Source organism: Capra hircus, chromosome 7 (assembly GCF_001704415.2).
Source record: "Capra hircus breed San Clemente chromosome 7, ASM170441v1, whole genome shotgun sequence".
NCBI classification, from domain to species: domain Eukaryota; kingdom Metazoa; phylum Chordata; class Mammalia; order Artiodactyla; family Bovidae; genus Capra; species Capra hircus.
The window spans coordinates 107441148-107447147 of NC_030814.1; positions in this window are offsets into that span (position 1 = coordinate 107441148).

The following is a 6000-nucleotide window of genomic DNA, read 5'->3' on the forward strand; positions in this document are numbered from 1 at the left end:
AAAACCTGTCCAGGGTTTGCAGGGAAAATGGAATAGCCTTTGGAAATACATTTTTAGCTGACTGTTCAGAGCAAACCAGGGCCTGTTAACATTTGGAAAGGGTGGCTGGAAAAGTGTTAGTCTGTTGTGGTGACTCATTTTGACGCTTGGGCCTAAGACGAAGGGAACCTCAAGGAGTCCAGCACGGGTTGTTAGGAAGCCCTGAAGCCGGCGGGGTCCTCAGAAACCAGTGCAGTCCCCTCACTTGATAGATGGGGTCACTGAGGCCGGGTGGGCTTGGGGTCGGGGGCAGCACCTGGCCTGGGGCCCCGGAGGCTTGTGCACAAGCTTGGGTAGGCAGCAGAGAGAGGCTGGACATGTGGATCCCTGCTATCCCAGTGCTTGCCTGCAGGGTGGACTGCCTCACAGTCCAGAAGACTCTTAAGAGTACTGGAGTGGGTTGCCATTGCCTTCTCCTTTGAGTGAAAGAGGGAACTGTTAATGTCGCCTGGGGCAATAGGCATGAATCAAGATTTGTTGTTTGGTCACTTAGTCACGTCTGACTCTTGCGACCCCACGGACAGTAGCCTTCCAGGCTCCTCTGTCCGTGGGATTTTCCAGGCAAGGATACTGGAAAGTGAAAGTGGCTTAGTCCTGTCCAGCACTTTGCTACCCCATGAACTATATATAGTCCATGGAATTCTCCAGGCCAGAATACTGTAGTGGGTAGCCTTTCCCTTCTCCAGGGGAATCTTCCCAACCCAGATCTACTCGCATTGCAGGCGGATTCTTTACCAGCTCAACCACAGGGAAGCCCAAGACTACAGGAGGGGGTAGCCTATCCCTTCTCCAGAGGATCTTCCCGATCTTCTTCTCTTCCCTTCTCCAGGATCTTCCCTTCCTGCCTTGCAAGCAGATTCTGTGGGTCTCTTGCCTTTAAGACAGGAGAATCTCCCTGCAAGGCAGAAGACCCCGGTTGGCAGATTCTGTGGGTCTCCTGCCTTTAAGGCAGGAGAATCTGCCTGCAAGGCGGAAGACCCCAGTTTGATTCCTGGGTCAGGAAGATCCGCTGGAGAAGGGATAGGCTACCCACTCCAGTAGTCTTGGGCTTCCCTGTGGCCCAGCTGGTAAAGAATCCGCCTGCAATGCGAGTAGACCTGGGTTTGATCCCTGGGTTGGGAAGGTTCCCCTGGAGAAGGGAAAGAATACTGGAGTGGGTAGCAATTCCCTTCTCCAGGGGCTCTTCCTGACCAGGGATCAAACCTGCCTTTCCTTCTTTGGCAGGGGGATCTTTATCGCTGAGCCACCAGGGCTAAATGGGATACAGGATCTGTCTGCTGGACTAGGCCGCCTGAGTCCTCCAGGAAGCCAGAGGGAAGGGGGCACTTTAGAATCATTCATAGAGGCTTAAGGTGGTTTTGAACTGGGTTTCTATCACTGGCATTTAAGAATCTAATATTAATATGAATAGATATAGGTATGAATAGGTAGTTTTATGGTTAACAGCCAGAGTGATTAAGTCTTCTGAAATATTGCTTGAGAATCTGAACCAACTTCCAGAATGCAGAGGCCTGTTTTAAGACCTTGGAAGCTTAAACTGATCTGTGTTGTACTTTCTGGAAAGTAATCTACCCTTAAGAATTTGGTAGTACAGTTGACCTTTGAACAACTAGGGTTTGACATGCACTGGTCCACTTATACTCTCATTTAAAAAAAAAATTTAAACACTACCAGTACTGTGTGATTGGTGGTTGGATGAATCCTCAGACGTAAAACTGTAGATAGAGGGGAACCTTGGAGAGAGCCGTTAAGTTAGGCTCAGATTTTTCAGCTTCTCAAAGGGTAGGTGCCCTTAACTTGTGTTGTTCAAGGGTCAACTGTACTTGTTAACCCCCTGAGGGGAGGTAAAGGGTTATTTTGTGCCTTCCTTCCTCACACATTACCGGTGGGAAGGTGAAATGGTGCAGCTGCTTGAGTGTGCACTGGAGGGCTCATTAAAGCAGATGGCTGGGCCCCCCCTCAGAGTATTTGCATTTCTAATAAGTTCCTAGGTGATATTGATGCTGCTAATCTGGAGATAACCTTTGGAGAACTATTCTTTATGAGAAGGAAAAAAAAATTTTTATTGAGCACTTAGAATGTGCTAAGCCTACTTCATTTTCCTCCCTTAATTTCAAAGATGGAATTCACATTCCCATAAACCTCACTGCTGTAAAATTCACAAGACAGTGATTAGTATATTCCCAAAGTTGTGTGACTGTAAACACTGTGAAGGAGGGAATCTGATGCCAGGAGGAAGGCAAAGCCCTGATGGGAACAGGCAGAGAGCACAGCACGCTAGGCTGGGAGGTGGCAGCAGAATTCCAGGATATTTTCATCATTTCAAGAAGAAACCTCTTAGCTCTTCGCAGTCATTCCTTATACCCCAACCCCTTCCACCCCCACCCCCACCCCCAGAAATCAGTCTACCTGTATCCTTATAATTTTGCTTATTCCGGACATTTCATATTTTGGAGAGGGTGACTGACAACATGGCGTCAGCCAGGCTCTCCTGCCCCACTCTGTCACAGCCTCGTACCTTATGTTCTATAAACAACGATGACACTGACCTGCACTGGGCCTGCACGCCTACTTGGCCACGGGCCGCTTTTGTCCGGCGTAGTATATCAGTAGTCTTTGAAGACTCCGGGCTGCCGCTTCCTGGAGAGAATAAGCATGCCTGCAGTCCCCTTGGCTCCTCGAGTCTTCTTCCGGCTTCCCCTGTTGTGCCTTATCTACCCTGGGTTCAGTGCCCAGAGTGAGTGGCAAGACACGTATAAAGGAAGTCATACGGTTCATACGGCCTTTTGTGTTCTGCCTCTTTCACTTACTGTACTGTAGTCAATGTTCATCTGTGTTTTAGCATTCTTTTTTATGCCTGAATAATATTCCATTGCTTATGTATACCACATTTTATTTAGCCATGTACCAGTTGATGGACATGTGGGTTATTTCCCCTTTCTGGCTGTTATGCATAACACTGATATGAACATCTGTGTGCAAGTTTCTGGGTGAACATGTTTTCCGTTCTCTTGGGTAGACCCATAAGAGTAGAATTGTTGAGCCATATGATAAAGCTGTGTGTTTGAGGAGCTGTAAACTGTTCTCCAAAGCAGTTGCACCATGTCACATTCCCACCAGTAATGTGTGAGAGTTGCACTTTCTCCATATCTAGTCAACACTTGTTACTATGTTTTTTATTATAGCCACCAAGTAGATATACAGTAGTATCTCATGTGGTTTGGACTTGCATTTCCCTAGTGATTTTTGATATTAAGCATCTGTAGTACTCTTGCCTGGAAAATCCCATGGATGGAGGAGCTGGTAGGCTGCAGGCCATGGGATCGCTAAGAGTCAGACACGACCGAGCGGCTTCACTTTCACTTTTCACTTTCACTCTTCACTTTCATGCACTGGAGAAGGAAATGGCAACCCACTCCAGTATTCTTGCCTGGAGAATCCCAGGGGCGGGGGAGCCTGATGGGCTGCCGTCTATGGGGTCGCACAGAGTCGGACACGACTGATAGGACTTAGCAGCAACAGCAGCATTAAAGAGATAAAACTGAAATCCAGACAGGCGATTTGCCAGTTTCATACTAATAAGTGCAGAAGTAGTATTAATGTCCACACCTTCCTGGTTCCAACTCTTTTCTACATGTATTGGACATTTGCTGTTCTTGCCCCAACCTCCATTTCTTCCTGCATAGCATCATGATTTTGCTGTAGCAACCACGTCTTTCAGCTCTCAGCTCCTGTCTTTTCAGGGGAAGCTGAATGCACTTGTGGCGGCAAGAGCAGAGCCAGTTCTGGCCTTGGCTAAGGGCGCATTTTACCTCCGTGACCACAGGGGCTGGTCCGGTGAAGGCCATGTGCTTCCAACCAAGCCAATCGGTCAAGGAGATACCATTCTGGTCTCCTGGGGAGGCAGGCCAGCTCTTGTGCTGATGAGGCTATGACTAGCAGATGTGTCCTGGGGTCAGTATTTGCGGGCCCAGACATTCCATAAGTGATATATGCATACTCGTGGCATTTTAGCTTTTGGGAAACACCACACTATTTTTTTTTACTTATGCCAGTTTGGGTTGGGGTTTCAGTCATTTGCAACCAAGAGAGTCCTCACTGATACAGGTATCCACCAACAGTACTCCATGGGGCCAATGCATCTTTTTCAACAAGTTTTTATTGAAATGGTTATATTAGCAAATCCTGCACATACAGGTATACACTATTGGCATATAGGAATATACCATACAATTTCACTACTTAATTATACTTACATCAACTGTACGGACCTAGAAGTTGTGCTGCCCAGAACATTTTAAAGGTTGCCAAGAAATCAGCTCACATTGTATTTGTAGGTATCTGTGTTCTGGTCAAAGTGACCCTTCCTTATAGTGAGTCCCCAGATTAAGCTAATGATCAATTTTACTTCTTGGATATTTGGTATGTGTTTTTTCTGGTACAAGAGATCCAATGGCAAATTAAAGTCAGGTATACAGTCTCCCTTTCATCCCTCAAGGTGGGAAAATAAGTTGTTGGCTACATGTAGGTATATCCCAAGCCTCCCCCACCCCAAACTACCTGTGCTATAGTTAGAAAAATAGTTTTGTATGCCACCCTCTGAGATGTTGTGCATGGTTTGCAGAAACTCGGAGGAAGAGGCGCTGAGCTCTTTGAATGGCCGAAATATGAAAGCGCTAACTTTAACATGAGTATAAAAGCTACTGAAGGTAAAAAAAACAATTGTGACGTATGTGGCCTAGGACTTGGACCAACGTCTTCTCTTGTTTAGGAACAGGATTGTTCTATTAGATGATGGGGCTCCCCATATTCCAAATAGCATTTCCTAGCTTGGAGTCTTTTCCTGTTTTTATAATCACTGGGTCAAGTTTCCTTAACTAGAGTCACTGCCACTCAGAAGTGGACCCTGCTTTCCGTTCTCAGCCTAAGACTCCAGCTTCTGGCCCTAAGATTGGGCCAAGGGTGCCCCTCCTCCAACTGGGTCGGCAAGACAGGCCTGGGCTGCCAGGGAGTGAATGGACATGATACCCTCTCACTTCTCTCTAGGATGGCTGTGTCATCTCAGGCTGGGTACCTAGCAGAGGAGTCGGGACTCTGGCACTGGTCACACCCACTGACCTGGTCCTGTGGCATGCTGGTGGGCAGTAGGCAGTGAGTCTTTCTGCTTAGGAACAGCTTGCTCAGCTGGGAAAGAAGTGGCCTGAGGTGTGATGGTTTACCTCTTCTGCTTCCACAGACATCTTGGCTCAGTGCTGCCCCGTCACTAGAAAACTCCTTTAGCGTCACATAGTGTAAATGCGTGTGTGTGTGTGCATGCTCAGTCGTGTCCAGCTCTTTGCTACCTCATGGGCTGCAGGCTCCTCTGTTCATTGAATTCTCCAGGCAAGAATACTAGAATGGGTTGCCATTTTCTTCTCTAAGTGTAAATATACGTGGACATAATTATGGATGAAGGATAAATCCTACAGCAAATTAGAATTCGCTTTGTGTTAGGTTAAATTTGTAAAAATAGCTCAGAACTATCATCTGTAACTCTCCACAGATGCTGGTAGCTCTAAGTTGCTAAGAGCTGGACAGAATGATTATCACGAGGGGTAAGGAGCTGATGAAAGCTAGTCAGACTTCCCAGATGACCAGCACGCCTCTTGCCTGCACACAGTCCTGCCCAAGTGGACTATAGCAGACTGGTGAGAAGTGAGCCATTTCGGGCCAGCATTAAATGAGTGGGTGACCCTAAAAGCTGTGTCCCAGCGGATCAAGACCCCACTGCAGCTGATAAAAGGGTGCTAATGACATCCTCCAGCTCTTGGCCCTTCCACCGAAGAAGAAGGGGTGTGGTTTGTGAAGGTGCTTACAGCTGAGCCGGACGCCACCCTGGGCCTGAGTAGGCATGCTCTGGCTGCTGCCTCTGAGCCACCGGCAGTGCTTCCCCAGGCCTGCCGTTTCCGAGAAAGTTACTCC